Source organism: Dermacentor variabilis, chromosome 1, assembly GCF_050947875.1.
Source record: "Dermacentor variabilis isolate Ectoservices chromosome 1, ASM5094787v1, whole genome shotgun sequence".
Classification (NCBI taxonomy): domain Eukaryota; kingdom Metazoa; phylum Arthropoda; class Arachnida; order Ixodida; family Ixodidae; genus Dermacentor; species Dermacentor variabilis.
The window spans coordinates 155096744-155116186 of NC_134568.1; the positions used below are offsets into that span (position 1 = coordinate 155096744).

Sequence of the window (19443 nt, forward strand, 5' to 3'; positions counted from 1 at the left end):
TTTTACCAATAGCCGAGGGCTAATGGCGAAAATGGTTCGAATCAGAAATAACTGTTTTTCTTTTTTCTTTCATATCATGCATAATCAGTGTGTACACATCATATCAGATGGGGAGCTATCGCAGTTTTCGTGACGTCGCGTGACAGACAGGTGAAGTGGGGGTGTTCGAAAAAAGTTTTTGACCAATCGTGGAGGGCTGATAGCAGAATTGGAACAGAAAAGTTTGGAATAGTTTTACGTTATAGCGTCCTATAAGTGCGTGAGTCGCACGAAAGTTGAAGATCAGCGGAACTTATCCGGAAAATGTAGATTGCTAGAGAAGGAAGCTTTGTTTCACGGCCTACACTTGTCTCGCCAGACTTCTGCAGAGAATGCAGTCCCTGGTGTGAAGCCAGCAACCGTGATCAAGGTGTCGTCCTTGACCCAAATTAACGAAAGAGGTGAAGCACATCCTGTGCGGTACCTCAGTCGGAAAGTGACAGCGCGAAAAGAGGCGTTTAGCACCTCGGAGAAAGAATGGTTTTGCATGGAATGGGGTGGGGGGGGGGGCGATCCGAAAGCTAGGATGCAATATTCAAGGCGCTAAATTCATGGTAGAGCGCGTCCATGACCTTCTTGCATGACTGAAGCAAATGTTGGAAAGAAACGGGAGACGAATGAGATGGTCACATTTGGCCGGAATCAGAATGCAGACGAGCTGGGCCGGGGTCACGAACTCAGAGTATTTTTTTTAGAAACATGTTTTGTACGTATCGCTGGTGATGTAATTAAGTTAACCACCTATTTATGTCTTGTCGAGAGCTGACCACGAGAGAGACAGAGAGAGGGGTAAAACATTGTAAACGATACAGGGATCATAGCGTAGTCGTCGAGTATCTCGACTCGTCGGGGCTCTCGGCGAGACTATAGGATTTTCTGCAAAGACGGATAACCTCACGGCTATCCAAACCACTGTCGGCTACTCGACCTGTCCCTACCATCTGGCTCCTACTGGATCACCGCCCCTTGGCCTTTCACCAGATTGCCATTCCTGCCGGACCCACTAGGCCCTTCCTGCCGAGAGGGAACCACGATAAAGAATTTATAGGCGCAGTTAATTAGACGAGTCTAATCACCACCCTTCTCTTGGCACTTATCTAGCCATCAAGACAGCGTGTAAACCAGCTGTTACAAGCTTCCACGAAATGCCCTCAGCCACCCCTTCACCTGGCAGCCTGAGTGAAGAAGAAAGGGAGGGGGGGGGCAACGACTAATGAACTAGGTGTCGCCGGTTCATTTCTTTCCACAGACCCCAAACCAGTTTCTTCAGAAGCGGAGTTACTGCCGGTTATTGCGAGCATGGGCGTGGTATCGCAACGGAGTCGACGATGGTGATTTGCTCCTGGACAGTCTTCAGATTCCATGTCTACTCGCCGGGAGAGAGAGGAGGGAAGGAAAGATGGAAATGATCGGTGAGTTCGCTGACGCCTGTGGTCTAATAGAAATTGCATTAATAGTCACAGACGTTCACACAAGCCCGGCGTCCTCAAGAAACACAAAAGCGCCTTCAGCGCTTTATGGACCGACGAGCGATGGGGGCAGTGTTTCAGCAGCACCTGCACAGAAAGCGGCAAATTGCCCAGTTTTTGGAGAGCATTAGCAAGTTCTTGTCTTTCTGGGGCATATCGTGGACAGTGGCACAGCAGGTGGTCGATATTTTCTTCGGTGCAGCAGACCTCGCATGCTGCACTGTCGGTCACTCCAATTAATGTAGTGTATGCCTTTGTGAAGGCAGCTCCTAACCAAAGGCGACAGAGAAGCGTAGCTTCACGAGGAAGTCCGAGTGGAGGTCGGAGTTGCAGGGAGGGCTTTAATCGATGCAGTCCTGTAAGTCCTAAGTTTGGCGAGTTCCACTCGATCAGTGAGATACTGCGTGCCAGGTGTCGAAGCTGCCTTGCGGCGTCTGTCCTCGAAAGCGTAATTGGAACGCTGGGCTCTTCTTGAAGTGATGTGCGAGCAGCGTTATCGGCGGAATCATTGCCGCTAATTCCACAATGGCCAGGTACGAACTGAAAAACAATCTCGTGACCTTTTTGTTGGACGTGATGGTGAAGTTTCATGATTTCGTATGGCAACTGTTCATGACATCCTCTTCAGAGAACTGACTGCGTGCACTGTAATTCCGGTTTTGAGTCAGAGAACACAGCCCATTTTCTAGCAGGAGCACGTGAATTACACAGTTTACACTGTGGCTGGAACAAGATAATGTGAAGTAAAAAAAAAGAGAAACGATCGACGGTCACGCCATAACATATCGACAAACAATTAAAGTTAAATATGAACAAGCGTGGCTTCGTGATGAAAACGCATTAGAAGGATTTGAATACCGATAGTTTGCAACGTAAAATACAACACGGTAATCCTGTAACGCTGAGAAAATGTCAAATTTTGATCGGTTTGTTGAAGCCCATGGTCGGCACAATGATTTTTGGACATACTTCTCGCTTCTGTCATTTGTTGCAGGCACTCTATAGAAAATAAGAAAAAACAGCTGAATAACTACGTGCACGATTTCTGATTTACATTAAAAAAGAGAAACATTACGCGCTTCACCAGGCATGCGAAGAACTTCGTTTCTTGACTACGCACAAATTTTAGCCACCAAGAATAAAATTGCATGTTTCTGAACATTTTTAACAAATATATGATACTCGTAATTGCATGCTCGAGCATCTCAGCCTGAGGAAGTATTAGCGTGTAAACGGCGCTAAACTGTAAGAAGTGATAAAATATGCATGCCCTTAGGACCCTGAGTGATTCTTCAGTGTGCGGAAGACGGCACTACTTTCAAGTAGCTTTTATCACGTCTTACATCCCGCATCTTGCATGTGTAGTATACCTCAGCGTTGCACTAGTGTACTAAAGTATTCTAGTACACTCTAGCGTGTACACTATATGGAACTCCCTCCACCTCTATTCCCGTCTTTCTTGGGTCGGCCTTTTTGCCGCTATTATTGTTTACGTTAAAGGACGTGGAAGTGAACTCGGGCTTCAACTATATAATGATTCACTATACAATAATAGCCCATATGGGCTCCTATTGGCTCTTTGGAAAGCAAGCTTTTCAGTTGAAAATATCGTTATGGTCAGAAGATAAAATCTGCTTTTCTTTCATTTCGTTGCTTGAGGTGTTACACAGGGGGAGGACTGCGCCATAAACAATTAACGCTAGTTGCTCCGTCAGTCTGTGCGGAATTGCAATTCAACTGTAGAGGGCCTGTTATATGTGCATGCATGGGGGTGTACAGCATACAGACTTCTTTCGAAAACGCTACAGTCGGTACCCACAAAATATTATGGGGATACGCTGAGGCGGTTCGTAGAAATAGACGTCAAACAACACTAATGCCCAACATGCCATTACAGATAGAGGCCGTCCAATGAAGGGTCTTTTCAGCTAAAAGCTTTGTGAATTCGGCCTCTGACGCCCAAGTAAATGTCGCGGTAGATAGTCTTCTCGTGACATCACGGGCACAACTTCTCACTGTGCTAACACGCGGATATGGCAGCCATGCCGTCTGTACCCCATATTATCACGCATACATTGTTTTGCTTTTTGACGGTGATCGTTTTTCGCCGGCCGGTCACTGTTATCGGCTTGTAGTTGAGCGCGAGATGCGCCTGGTCGTGCTGTTACGTTCCTTGTTTATGCAGCTTGTTGACGTGCTAGTACCCAAAGATGACGGCCACGATGACGTCATTACAAACCATCGAAACATGTGGCACTTAATTTGCAACATGTTATTATATTTTTTGCCATCTTATTGAATGTTTCTTGCTTTGGCCACGCTGTCATTGTTAGCATGTTTCTGTTCGCGCATAACGCGTTTGCAGTATCAGCCATCTTACTACATCAATATTGTAAACGCGCCTAGAAAGACGAATCCCTCTTATCAGTGTATGTGCGCTGCTCATGCAAAGTCTTCGTAATGTCGTGACCTTTGCCGGTTGATCCGGGGACGTATTTTCGGACGATAATTTTCGGCGATGCTATCGCTTTCGCATGTAGTGCTCGACCAGCCAATCAGCTTATCCGGTTTTGCTCAACCAGCCAATAAGCGCGCACTGAAAGTGATATCGACGAAAGCGACCGCCCCAGAATGCGTCCCCTGTAATGTGCCTCACGCCTTTAATATCGGCACTGTCGACGGCCACTCAGGCGAGATTAACACTCGCATTTGTCGAAGGCTAAGGCAAAAATTAAACACGATAAGAACAACGGACAAGAAGAGACAGAGCGCTATTGTGTCGTTTCTTCTCGTCCACTGTCATTTTTTTGTGCTTGCATTTGTCTCAGCATTCTAAAGTGCGCCAAGTATCCCAACTGCTTTCATTAAATGTCACAGTTGTTTCATGCTGCTTTCGGTGAAGGATCGTTGCACTTTCGTTCTCTAGAATCCGCACACCCTCGTGGAATGCACATAGTTGTGTGGCATGGTTTGCTGTCTTACAAGAAAAATTTTGCATATTCAAAATTTTCTTGCACGGGATAGGAAAGAATGACAGCGCTCTGAGCTTTTGTGGAGAGAGTCTCGTGAGCAAGTATGAACGCGTTATTTTGTGCTGCAAAATATATTCACTCGCCATAAGAATCTGTCGCAAAGTTTATAGGCACTGGATAAAAAAAACCGATATCACAAGGAAAATCATGGGTAAATAAAGGTATTTTTACTAGATAATTTCAAAAATCCAAATCTTTTTTTCCTGTAATTAACATTTTTATGATATCTAAGACCGGGTCTTCTTTGTTTAGGCCCTAATTAGCGAATTAACAGCAACTTGCACGGTAAAGTACAGCAGACGGAACCGATTCTATATCCATAGTGTGTCGTAAGCTATATGTCGTTTCAGGCTAACTTGAAGCGAACTTATAGGTTGTCAAAGTCATAAAAAATGCCACCTTCATACTTTCTAGTACAGATACTTTCTACTTTAAGCAAAGCTCTGGTGAAAGGTTGTAACTAAATTATATGAAAACAGATACATATGATCCACGCAATTTGATTTTATGTTCAAGCGCGCACAAGGAACTGTTTTATGTGCTCTTCCCATCCCACAAGTTTCGTTTCACTTGGCTTTGCAGCAACGCGCACGCAAAGACAGGAATACGCAGACACCCCCCCCCCCCCCCCCGCCCCACACACACACACCACGCGAACCACGTGATCTACGCGACCGCGGATTACACTGCCTCCGAGATCGGCAAGGTGCGCTGCAGTGACCACAGGATGGTAAGAACTCGAATTAGCCTAGACCTGAGGAGGGAACGGAAGAAACTGGTACATAAGAAGCCGATCAATGAGTTAGCGGTAAGAGGGAAAATAGAGGAATTCCAGATCAAGCTACAGAACAGGTATTCAGCTTTAACTCAGGAAGAGGACCTTAGTGTTGAAGCAATGAACGACAATCTTGTGGGCATCATTAAGGAGTGTGCAATGGAAGTCGGTGGTAACTCCGTTAGGCAGGATACCAGCAAACTATCGCAGGAGACGAAAGATCTGATCAAGAAACGCCAATGTATGAAAGCATCTAACCCTACAGCTAGAATAGAACTGGCAGAACTTTCGAAGTTAATCAACAAGCGTAAGACAGCTGACATAAGGAAGTATAATATGGATAGAATTGAACATGCTCTCAGGAGCGGAGGAAGCCTAAAAACAGTGAAGAAGAAACTAGGAATTGGCAAGAATCAGATGTATGCGTTAAGAGACAAAGCCGGCAATATCATTACTAATATGGATGAGATAGTTCAAGTGGCTGAGGAGTTCTATAGAGATTTATACAGTACCAGTGGCACCCACGACGATAATGGAAGAGTTCGGCAGCGGTGCACCTGTGTTCAACGTCACTGAGATTCATATCTGCTCTTTGCAGTTCTTTCATCGCAGAAGCCGTAGAAGATTGCTATCGGCCAGCACAGACCGCACTGCTGGGATCGACGTGAAGGCAAGACTGACGCCCCCCAGACATCGGCTGTTAACCGCAAGCATTGGTTTTGCGACGACAGAGGGCTGCAAGCATCTTCTGCTGGGCTTAAAAGGGATCGCCGAATCCTACCTCACGGCAGTTCGGCAGCGGTGCACCTGTGTTCAACGTCACTGAGATTCATATCTGCTCTTTGCAGTTCTTTCATCGCAGAAGCCGTAGAAGATTGCTATCGGCCAGCACAGACCGCACTGCTGGGATCGACGTGAAGGCAAGACTGACGCCCCCCAGACATCGGCTGTTAACCGCAAGCATTGGTTTTGCGACGACAGAGGGCTGCAAGCATCTTCTGCTGGGCTTAAAAGGGATCGCCGAATCCTACCTCACGGCAGTTCGGCAGCGGTGCACCTGTGTTCAACGTCACTGAGATTCATATCTGCTCTTTGCAGGTAAGCATTGTCCTTTGCTATTCCAAAACAATACCAGTGCACCGCTGCCGAACGCACCTGCCGAATGTACATGTGGCCTAGTCTGCTGCTGATTTACTTGTTGTAAATCTTTGTTTACTTTTGCATCGATTTATTATGCCAGGGGAAACGGCTAAAGCGATTGAGGACTTGCGGCGGGAGCTGAGAGCTGAGCTCAGGGCAATCAAAGATAGCTTGCAAGATGTAAAGACACTGAAAGAAGACATTCAGGACCTAAGGACACTAAGAGATGACATTCATAATTTGCTTCAAGAAAATAAAGATCTTAAAGCTGACAACGCGCGACTGTCACGCCGCATCGAGGAGCTGGAGCAATACCAGAGGGGAAATAACCTCGAAATTAAGGGAGTGCCACTTGATGGCGAGCCAGTGATCATAATTAAAAAGATTGGTGCGCTTGTGGATGAAGAAATTACCGATGCCGACATTGATGCATGCCACAGAGTGCCGACTGCAAGACATGATGAGACAAATATCATCGTTCGTTTTGTCCGACGCACAAAACGCAATGCTGTCCTTCAGAAGGCCAGAAAAATCCGGATTAACACTACAAAACTGGGTTTTGAAGAATCTAAGCCAGTCTACGTGAATGAGCATCTTACCCGTCATGGTAAGCAGCTTCTCGGTGCGGCGACAAAGAAAAAGCGTGAAGTAGGCTGGAAGTTTGTGTGGACAAACGGTGGCAAAATCTTTGCTCGAAGGGACGAACAGTCTGCAACTTTGCGGATAAACGCTACGAGTGACCTGGAAAAAATGTCCCGCGAAACTAAGTGAAGTGATTAACCACATGCCAGAAATAGCAACAAGCAAGAATATGGCAGCTTTAAACTCTTCTCACTACTATACTATAAACGCCTTCAATTCTTTGGCAGAGACTACTCAGAACCAATTGCGAGTGTTCCACTTGAACGTGCGCAGTATAAGAAACAAACAAGAAGAATTACGCGACTTCTTCACTTCATTGACCGTTGAATTTAATTTGATGTTATTCACAGAAACGTGGTTAAGAGTTGAAGAACAACCCCCATTCTTTCAAAACTATGCTTATCAAGGTGCTGTTAGGTCGCATGGAAGGGGCGGTGGCGTAGCCGCGTACATCAAACGACCTATGTCTCATGAAGTTTTGCGTGATTTTTCGGTCGTTAACAATGATGTTGAGTGCCTTACCATACATGTGGAAAATAATGTAGCTGCCGTTATCTATAGGCCACCCGCAGGTAACAAAACAAATTTCTTCGAGTTCCTAGACAATCTACTGCGACACCTTACTTGTACTGGTCTGTCTTTCGTGATAATGGGTGACGTCAACATAGCTATGCTATCGCATGATGCCCCTTCAAGACAACTGACAGAATTAGTCACATCTTACGCATGCGTAAACACTATCGTCGAAGCAACAAGAGTGACACCCAATATTGCAACTTTGCTTGATGTATGTATTACGAACATACACCCACCGAATTGTGCTGCTGGATTGCTGACGCTAGGAATTAGTGATCACCTTCCAGCTTTTTGTCTTATCCCCTCTTTGTGTGGTAAACGTAGTCATGTACCAAAGAAGATCATCCGCAGGATAAATGATCAGTCATTGAAACTCTTTTACGTTCTGGTTGCTACCGTTGATTGGGCATGCGTACTAAAAGAAGACGACCCTAGTAAGGCGTACAATATTTTTCTTGATAAACTTATTGCATGCTACAATCAAGCATTTCCAACGGAACTGAGTAGGCCAAGATGTAAAAGAATACGGAAGCCCTGGATTAACAACTCCTTATTAAAGAAAATAACAAAAAAGAACCGTTTGTTCCATATGTTTTTAAAAACGCGAGGAGAAGATGCCCTAATCACTTTCAAACAGTATAGAAATAAACTGAGCAGTGAAATTAAAAATGCTAAGGTAGAATATTATGAACAGGTTTTTGCCAAAATAGGTAAGGATCCTAGGAAAATATGGAATGAAGTAAAAAATCTAACTGGGAAGAAAGAACAATGTACCGTACTAAAAATAGTCACACCTACAGGCACACTAACCGGTCTTGAAGCGGCCACCGCCCTTAACGCCTATTTTGCCACGAGCGCAGTGTACGAGCAGGAAAATGATGAAGAGCATAACTTGGTTGATAACAGCGTTACGATAGTGAACTCTATGGTTCTCGCACCAGTAACTCCTCACGAAATCAACAAACTTATCAATGGGATTAGAAATGATGTTGCTTCTGGTTCTGATGAAATTAAAGCAATGCCAATTAAACATGTGTCTGAAATCCTATCCCCCATCCTAGCAGACATAATAAATAAAATGTTTGAGACTGGAATCTTCCCTGACTCGCTCAAGATAGCCCGCATCTGTCCTATTCACAAGGGTGGTGCTGAAGGAGACATAAGCAACTATAGGCCAATCTCGGTCCTGCCTGTTCTATCGAAAGTATTTGAAGGGGCCATAAATATAAGACTAGAAAAATTCTTTGCGAAATATGGGGTAATAAGTGACATGCAGTTCGGATTTCAAAAAGGAAAATCTACCGAGGACGCACTTCTCAGTATCAAGCATGATATTATACATAACTTTGAGCACAGGCTTTACACGCTAGGACTGTTTGTAGATCTACGAAAAGCTTTTGACTCAGTGTGTCATGATGTGCTATTAATTAAACTAAAAAGATACGGTGTTCGCGGCGTCGTCCTTAAACTGATAGAGAGTTACTTAAGCAATAGGCTTCAATATGTAAGTGTCCACCAAGGAACGACTACAAAAATAGTAATTAAACAAGGTGTTCCTCAAGGCTCTATTCTTGGACCGCTATTATTCTTAGTCTATATTAATGATCTCTGTAGCATCTATAATTCCCCTAAACTAATAATGTACGCAGATGACACGAATATTTTCTTCACTGCACGTACCCTTACAGAGCTTCAGGAGATTGTTAATAAGTATATGGAGTCACTTTCTGACTGGTTACATGCCAACAGGTTACAGTTGAATACTAATAAAACCAAATATATTATATTCGCTCCGATTAACAAGCCAATGAAGAATGATATTCATATTACCTTTCGGGGCACTCCGTTAAAACAAGAGGTGAAGCAAAAATTTCTGGGAGTATGGTTCCAAGAAAATTTGTCTTGGAACACCCACATTGATAATCTTGCTTTGGAGCTCAGTAGATCGCTCGGCTGCTTGTATAGAATAAGCTCACTTATACCTTTGTGGCTTAAAGTTTCTCTTTATTATACTCTCTTTTATTCCAGACTTTCCTACTGTATTTTGGTTTGGGGTACAACCTCTAGTAGAAACTACCTCCGAATACTAAAGTTTCAGAAGCGTGTACTTCGCCTACTCGAAAGATATGCAGGACACCCACAAGACTTGCCAACAGGTCCACTGTTTGTAAAGTATTCTCTGCTAAGAGCTGATGAAATTTATTGCTTCAAGTTATTGCAGTATGTACAAAAACATAAACTACACGCATTTAGCAATCCCGCTGGAACACACACGCTCGCCCTTCGAAGGCAAGAGCGCAGAAAGCCTCGAACACGCACGAATTATGGAAAACAACATTTAAATTACCAAATTCCGGTGCTTCTAAATAAACTTCCAGATGATGTCGACCTCAACAAATCGATTAAGAAAAAAACATTCAAAACAATGGTTATCGAGAAAGAAATTCGCTACCAGTGACATCTCATTTAAAACCATATGTAGCGTTTGTCTGTAAAACAGTGCTCTTTTACTGTGTGTTGGATGTCGCCTTTTTTTCTCTTTTTTCATATGTTCGCTACGATGATTGACATTTTGCATTTGCGTTCATATGTTTTTTTTCCCGTTCTGTCACATCTATGACAAGAAATCTGTTTTATATATTTGTGTGCAGTGATATGAACTAGATCCTCTATGACATAGAACTGTGTAGAGTGTAACTACAAATGTGTGTGCTGTTTTTCTCAAATCTCTTTTGTAATATTGTCGAAACTGTATGCGGAGGGAGGGCCTCGTCAGGCTAGTAGCCTTTAGCTCTCCCTTCGCTTTTTCCTTGTATTGGAAAGAAACCAATAAACAAACAAACAAACAAACAAACAAACAAAATAGTCTAGAGAAATTCGAAATCCCGAAGGTAACGCCGGAAGAAGTAAAGAAAGCCTTAGGAGATATGCAAAGGGGGAAGGCAGCTGGGGAGGATCAGGTAACAGCAGATTTGTTGAAGGATGGTGGACAGATTGTTCTAGAGAAACTGGCCACCCTGTATACGCAATGCCTCATGACCTCGAGCGTACAGGAATCTTGGAAGAACGCTAACATAATCCTAATCCATAAGAAAGGGGACGCCAAAGACTTGAAAAATTATAGACCGATCAGCTTACTGTCCGTTGCCTACAAAGTATTTACTAAGGTAATTGCAAATAGAATCAGGAAAACCTTAGACTTCTGTCAACCAAAGGACCAGGCAGGATTCCGTAAAGGCTACTCAACAATAGACCATATTCACACTATCAATCAAGTGATAGAGAAATGTGCAGAATATAACCAACCCTTATATATAGCTTTCATTGATTACGAGAAAGCGTTTGATTCAGTCGAAACCTCAGCAGTCATGGATGCATTACGGAATCAGGGTGTAGAGGAGCCATATGTAAAAATACTGTTAGATATCTATAACGGCTCCACAGCCACCGTAGTCCTCCATAAAGCAAGCAACAAAATCTCAATAAAGAAAGGCGTTAGGCAGGGAGATACGATATCTCCAATGCTATTCACAGCGTGTTTACAGGAGGTATTCAGAGACCTGGATTGGGAAGAATTGGGGATAAAAGTTAATGGAGAATACCTTAGTAACTTGCGATTCGCTGATGATATTGCCTTGCTTAGTAACTCAGGGGACCAATTGCAATGCATGCTCACTGACCTGGAGAGGCAAAGCAGAAGAGCGGGTCTAAAAATTAATATGCAGAAAACTAAAGTAATGCTTAACAGTCTCGGGAGAGAACAGCAATTTACAATAGGCAGCGAGGCACTGGAAGTCGTAAGGGAATACATCTACTTAGGGCAGGTAGTGACGGCGGATCCGGATCATGAGACGGAAATAATCAGAGGAATAAGAATGGGCTGGAGTGCGTTTGGCAGGCATTCCCAAATCACGAACAGCAGGTTGCCGTTATCCCTCAAGAGAAAAGTATATAATAGCTGTGTCTTACCAGTACTCACCTACGGGGCAGAAACCTGGAGGCTTACGAAAAGGGTTCTACTCAAATTGAGGACGACACAACGAGCTATGGAAAGAAGAATGATAGGTGTAACGTTAAGGGATAAGAAAAGAGCAGATTGGGTGAGGGAACAAACGCGAGTTAATGACATCTTTGTTGAAATCAAGAAAAAGAAATGGGCATGGGCAGGACATGTAATGAGGAGGGAAGATAACCGATGGTCATTAAGGGTTACGGACTGGATCCCAAGGGAAGGGAAGCGTAGCAGGGGGCGGCAGAAAGTTAGGTGGGCGGATGAGATTAAGAAGTTTGCAGGGATGGCATGGCCACAATTAGTACATGACCGGGGTTGTTGGAGAAGTATGGGAGAGGCCTTTGCCCTGCAGTGGGCGTAACCAGGCTGATGATGATGATGATGATGATGATGATGATGAGATCGCGCCACTTTTCGTTACACCAGCTCCAAGAACAGCTCACTTAACAGTGCACCCGAGATTCGCCGCTTAATCGACGAGAAGCCAACCGAGCATACGCGCCAAACCCTCGGGGAGGAAAACATACAACGCTTCGCTTCAGTAACGTAATTGTGCCCTCGAAGGCGTATATTTGTTGCAGTTAGAATATTTAGGTACCGTTCCTTGTTTCCCATGCGTAATTTTGTGGAGAACAAAGCTGGCCACCGGCACATCTGTTCGTAGGGCAAGCACACATGGCTATATATATAAGCCGACTAATTGTATGCGTGTTGTACTGCGCGTAAGCTATTTGTTTTAAAACAGCAGCAACCGACGTGATCAGGAAAATCTGAAAAGGTTTGCGAAAAATATGTTCGCTTTAAAAACTAATTTTCTTTCCATGAACACAGAGCTGAGGCTGTAACATGGTTCGTTACGTTGGCATGTTGATGCTACGTCGTGGATTTTCATGTGAACTCGCGATACGAGAAATTCTGCTCGCGTTTTTTTTTTCGCCGTCTGGGACGACAGAGCGGTCTAGAAGAAGTTAGTGCCTATTTTCGCGAAAGCTGACATCAAGATGACTAAATCAGTTCCGTACAGTTCTGCGCGCATCTAATGCTATATTTTGCACGAATATTTCGCGTCATTGCTTGAACTGCGCAAGAACTGAAGGCACTGTGCCCCCCCCCTCCCCATTACTTGATTGTCGCATTAGTGAACATTTTGTGTAATGCAGCATTACCAGACAGCTGAACGGGGTGGGGTAGGAGAAGAATCCAAAATTTCTCTTGCGCTGTAGCAGGATAGCTATTTCGCCAGGCACTTTGGTGAGCAGCCAGTGAGAACAAGTTTGAGCAGACGTCGGGACTCTTCAGCAGGGACTTCTGAACGATCGACACTAACGAACTCCACGAGCACCACGCCCACCAAGCGTTTCTCAAGAAAAAAGAGAGAATCGCTTCACAGAGAAAGCGCTTTCTACGAAAACACGGCCCGAAGGGTACAGTATCACAAATTCAAACTAAATGTCGTGCAACATGACGGCAAGATTACACGAATGCGACTCATTGAGGTCTCTTTTTTTTTTTTAATGCTCACTTGACAACTACACCATCAGAAAGGGTAAATTATTGTAGGAGCAGAAGCCTTCGCCAGGACATATGGCCGTAAGCTTCTGCTTCTCTTCAGGAAAATTAATTAATTAATTAATTCAACTATTGATGTAGTAATTGCATCATCAGAAAATCCGAATTGTAGTAGGAGCTAGGTATACTTTGTGGCGCAAAATACATTTCTTGAAAAGGGACAGAAGAAGACAGTGAAGCGCCAAACTACCAACTGTTAAATGACAGTCAGGCTGTCATTAACCATTTGGTAGTTTGGCGCTTCACTGTCTTCACTGCCAAACTACCAAATGTTTAATGACAGCCTGACTGTCATTTAACAGTTGGTAGTTTGGCGCTTCACTGTCTTCTCCTGTCCCTTTTCAAGAAATGTATTTTGCGCCACAAAGTATACCTAGGAAATCTAAGCACGAACTTGCCCAAGAAGTTCCTTTGTAGTAGGAGCGGACGCCTTGTCAGCCATATGGACTTAAGCTTCCGCTTCTCTTCAGGAAAATAAATAAATAAATAAATAAATAAATAAATAAATTCGTTCATACCTTCAAAGATAACTGCTTCATCAACGAAGCTGAACAGATGTAGGAGCAGAAGCCTTCGTCATGCCACGGGCAGGTTAAGCTTCTGCTTCTCTTTAGGAAAATAAATTCATTCATTCATTCATTCATTCATTCATTCATTCATTCATTCATTCATCCATTCATTCATAAATAATTGCATCATCAGAAAAGCGCCGCACTTTTCTCGAATCAATGATTTACAAAGTTACTTGCGTCCATACAGTGAGATAACGATACAAGGCAGTTTCTACATGTCCGGAAGCTGACGTCGCCGAGAAACCCAATACAGTGGGTATTCTGACTTTCCGGCACGTAGCCGTGGACTCTGTAGGATCGCGGGGGACGACAGTCAGAAACTAGAGACGACATGCGATCGCTAAAATATGCCACCGAACCCTCGAGCTTTTTGGAAATATCGATTCCGCGGCGATAGGTTCTGAACAGCTACAGGTGAAGAAAGGCACGCCGGCCAACGCGCCTGCAGAGATTGTCGAAAACTTACGTGGCAGGGTGGGTGAGCGCCTCACAGCTTATTCACCGCGACGCCGTCGTTGGGTGTCAGAGTCCAAGCTGCGTGCGGCTGCCGTCGCTGCGAAGCGGTCGAGAAGAGGAAGGAGGGGGCATAGTGCTGACGCATTTGGAAGCGTTGCATCGCACGATGTTTTTCGACTCCCGCTCTTTCTTTCTGTCTATCGCGAGCTGGCGCGCTTATCGTGTTTCAGGGGGCTCGGCCACGTGTTTAACGGGCGACGGTGTCAGGCCACAATCTTACTCACGGCCACCCATATGAGGCAATTCACTGATCATATATGTAGCGTTAGCGTGCGGGTAAGACGTTCTTGAAGCATTCTTCTCGCCTTGAATTCTCTCCAAGTGTCCCACTGAAAAAAAGAAAAAAAAAGTTGAGCATTGAGCGCATGGTTGAGTACGTTGAGGGACTATTTTAAACGAGCGATCTGCTCTCGTCTCCTTCAACGGCTTTCATTCTTCATGAGCAAGTTTCAATCACCAGTACAAGCTCGTATTACGCTTTTAACTCGAGCCGCGTATCACATGACAAAAATATAGCACGATGTTTTCTACCATCAAAAGAGGTTCGGTCAATGCTCCGATACCACTTTGGCTGTAGTATTAATCAGAGCCAAATGTAATGAACATATTAAGATTAAAAGGTGACCAATGCTTATTTTCCAAAGTGTATCTGGGACTTGTACGTACGTATATATACTGCGTGTTGCTGCAAGGATTCTCAGGTTATTAATAAAATGGAATTGGAAGTAAAATGACGATTCTTACTTACCAAGCTGTATAGTAGCGGTGGACATGAGAGTTTGTGCAATAATCGCCAAAACCAATGTTTATTATCAATACTTCACCAATTAACATATAAGTTAAAGACAATATGAATGTACTGTAACTGCAGAATTACAAGCAAGACAGCACATTGCCTCTTGCGAGAAACAGTAGCATTTTTTCGCACTGTAGAAGAAGAAAGCCTGCAAAAGTGTTAGCTAGAACAGCAATGCATTTTACGTCATATTTTGAGTGAATCTCGAAATTGGTGCTGGGCACAAAGTTTCTAGCAGAATTCTTTGCTGCGAGTGCCAGAGGGATTCAATTATGGACTTGCAACATGCCCCTAAATTTATAATTTAGAATGTAGTTAGTGGAATTGTTAATTAAATATCAAATTGGCGATTACCGCACCAATTCTGATGTCAGCCACTGCTATACATCTTGGTAAAACGTTATCGTGCCTCGAATCATTTTTCTTTAATAATAAGAGACAGTATTATTAAGGGACATCTCTGTTAATGCTTGGTATAATCCACCGCACAGTAGTGAAGAAGGGTGGTAAGTAAGGCTGAGCCCGATAGGGCTGGTGTGTACCAAACATGCAGATAGTGTTTCAAATATCTTCTTTGGATGTCTTGTATCTCTATCATAATACATTCGGCAACACGTGTACCATTATCTGTATTTTCGAAACATCGATGGAAGCATCGCGTATCTCAAAGATACATCTATCACAGAACTCAAGAATATTTCCAGAGTCAATAAGGGATAGCAAATGACGGCAGTTGAAGTTTATTCTAAGAAATTACAGTTTTATGTTAACTCATGATTCTTATAACGAAGCATGACCAGAAACATAAAGAATGCCGAACACAGTGCTACCTATAAACTCTGCGCATTCCAACCTCAACAAATAGGACTAGTTTGGACAAATGAGGATTGAAAATACGTCGTGAAAGGAAGAGCTGCAGGTAACACTTTTCCATGCTGCATATTCTATAGCGTGAAAACATATTATCTGGAAGAGCAATGGGTTTCGTTGCAGATTTTAATTTAAAGAGGCCGACAACCATGAGAAATTGATAGAAATGAGAAGACCATGATTCATAGTGATATACTCGAGCATGCTGTTCGCGATTTAAGTAAGAATAACAATTTTAAACAGGCGCAGAAAGTTGGACAAGCGGTAAGTGGCGCGAACTGGCGGCGAAACCTTGACACTTTGGATGAAGTCAGTGAGATTGCTGCACGTACGAATGCCGGCTATTATCAAGTGGCTCATAATATGTAAAATCGCAGTCTTTATATTAAATGTGCGCTTGAGCCTTATTTTGTGAGCACTGCGAATAAAAACCGGTTCACGCTCATGAGCGGCGCTGCCTTCGCGGCAACGAGGGGAGCGGGAGAGCTTAGCAGAGCCGCGTGGCGTCTCTCATTGCGTGGGGGTGCACATCAGCGCATTTGTACGCACACACGAATTTAGGAGTGAGTTCCGCGAGTTCTGCGCTGTCCCTGTGAATGCGCCCCCCCCCCCCCCCCCCCATAGATAGCTGCCATCACCAGAATAGGTTTATTCGATTAGAAAACATACAGGGCTCCACAAACAAAAAGGTGCAGACGGTGCCGGTGGTGGTCCACCGGGCTACAGCCACGCGCTGCAACGTTCAAGGGTGCGTTGCACAGCGGCGAAACCTTTCCTAGCACCCCGTGCAATCGAGGACAGGGGATGCAGGGTACGCCGCTTCTCCTTGGTCAATCGAGGGCCTAGGTGCAGATGGTGCAGTGCCACTTAGCTTGACTTAATTAGCTAAAAAAATTGCCTTTACTTGTATGTGGCCATAGAAGTAAACCACGAAAGCACGTAGCTAATGACGGAGAACTAATTCAACATTCGAAAAAACAAATTCGGGCGAACGCATCTCACGATGACTGTCGGCGGTCATGCTTTTAGCAGTGCATCAATATGGCGACACGACATATTGCCGCCGTCAAAACTGGTTACGTATGAGTCGTGCACTGCAGCGGGACTCCTCTTTAGCGCTTCCCTAAGAACACTCGGCGCCATCTATCGCAGCCGCCGCGAAGCCTGCGCGTGGCCTCCGAAACGCATCGCGCGCCAATTCGTGCGAACACAGCGAAATGGGTCATGCGGCAATCGGGCTCCTCTCCTTTCTCAACACGATGCGCCTTCTGATGGCGCTGTGGAGAATCTGCGCGTGGTCTGCAAGACTAGAAGCGCGGCGCGCCGATGCCTGTGAAAGTTGATAATTGTTTCCTCGCTTGCCGCACAGCCACACATACTCGGTGATACGAATTGAGATATTTATTGAAGAGGGGCGCATTCATGGCGCACGCCAGTGCATTCATGGCGCAGCTCGCTAAAGCGTTGGCGCGAAAGGCGTTAAGTGAAAAATGGCACATAGCCAGTGCATCTGAGGCGCAGCCTGCTAAGCGTCGGGGTGCTGTTCTTGAGGAACCCTTGCGAGGCGGGTTCAATTCCGCTCAGCGTCGGATAAAGTTAAGGGATCTTTTTCGTCATTGTAGAGCGGCACATTCCAAGTGGCGCATACCTAATACCCACGTTGGCGTCAAAGACGATCGCTAAATAGAGGGACACACCTACTGGCAGATACCGAGTGATCCAGGTTGGCATCAAAGAGGTTAATTGAAGACCATGCACAGGCCGAATGGCGCATAACCGATGCTCCAAGTATAGGCGTCAAATAGTTTTATTGAAGAGCGGTGCCTACCCATTCCTACATGTACAGTGACCCGTGTCGGTGGGAAGGAGGTTCGTAGAAGAGTGGCGCAGATGTACACATGCACAGGGACCCAAGTTTGTCCGACGGTTAGGTTCGCACCCGGTTCCCTCAGCACAGCAGCCCTATGCGCTACCCATTCGACCAGGGACTACCCAGTGACCCAGGTAGGTGGTAAGACGGTTAAATACAAAGTTGCATAGATTGATACATTCTTGATGCCCGGAAAGTCCGTGAAGTACCATAAGAATACCAACGCACGAAAAATTTGAACCGCAGGAACATCGTCTTCATAAATAAAATACGACTTCCCGGCAACTAGGGGCTGCGCTTGTCTGATTCCCATCAATGCCAGAGTACAATATGCTATCGCGCTCACCTGTCACTCTTTCCAGCATGTTTCTAGCGTACAACTACATCCTCACTGCAGATCGAAAAATTTTGATAAGCATCTTCCACGGCGTTTGCGTGTTATTTCTGAATGATTGGAAACTGACCGGTAAACTTCCATTAGCGCAAAAAAAAAAAAGAACTGGTACCATGAAATCTGGTTGTCAGTACCGTTAAGTATTTAGACTGGACTTTATTAGCGCGGATCCAGTCACTGCTTAGTATCTGGACAGACGCTCAGTAAAGGAATTCGAGGCCACTAAAAGCAGGCGCTAAACCAAGGAGGTTAAAGAAAAACAAAAAAAAATAAATTACGGGGTTTTACGTGTCAAAACCACTTTTTATCAGGTACGCCGTAGTGGAGGACTCCGGAAATGAAGACCACCTGGGGCTCTTTAACGTGCACCTAATTCTAAGTACACGGGTGTTTTCGCTCCCCTCGAAATGCGGCCACCGTGGCCGGGATTCGATCCCGCGACCTCGTGCTCAGCAGCCCAACACCATAGCCACTGATGAACCACGGCGGGTAAAGAAAAACTACTGGAGTGCAAACGATATCCCGGAAGGGAACCGCACAGGAGGAGCACGATAAAACTATAAATAAAGGTTAAAAAATGGCGAAGAAGCACTTTTCGCAAAAGCATTTTTCGCAGAAGCACTTTTCGCCGAAGCACTTTTCATATCAGTCTGGTTGATGGAAATCAATCTCCCTGGTTAATCATGAGTTATTTTGCCAGAGAGATCCTTAGCTACGTGTATCTTTGTATTACTGGTTTTAGTGTGAAATCTGAATATATTCAGATATATATTCACGTTCACGTGAATATATAAATATAAGGACGTGATATATAATCACGTTTTTTCCCATTACAATATGCGCATGTTGTAATGGGAAGAACGTGAGCAATATTATGAAGAGATTATGTTCGTTGGAAACAACCAGCTTTTACTTTATAATTAGCCTAGCATTACAATAACAGAGTCAAATCACGTAATGTGTAAGCGGAGATCATCCGATAAGGCTCTATTCCAGGTGAAGGAGGGGCAAGCACTGGCCTTTCCTTGTAAGAAGCTCTATTGCGGACATGTTTACTTTTGTCCTACTATCAATGAATCCAAGGGCTTCAAGGAGGCCAGAAGTGCCTAAAAACATGTTCCATCGTTTCCCTAGCTTTACCGCAGCAAGTCCATGCTTCTTCTTCCTTGAT

At 44.5% G+C, this 19443-nt stretch overlaps 1 protein-coding gene across 1 annotated transcript in view; it reads right to left on the minus strand.

Moving 5' to 3' along the window:
* Positions 1–14337, minus strand: part of Inos (Inositol-3-phosphate synthase) — a 121950-nt gene extending 107613 nt beyond the window's left edge. The window contains exon 1 of the mRNA XM_075698029.1: positions 14293–14337. The gene's annotated coding sequence lies outside the window, so the exon portion shown is untranslated. The remainder of the gene's footprint in view (positions 1–14292) is intronic.
* Positions 14338–19443: the final 5106 nt, after the last annotated feature.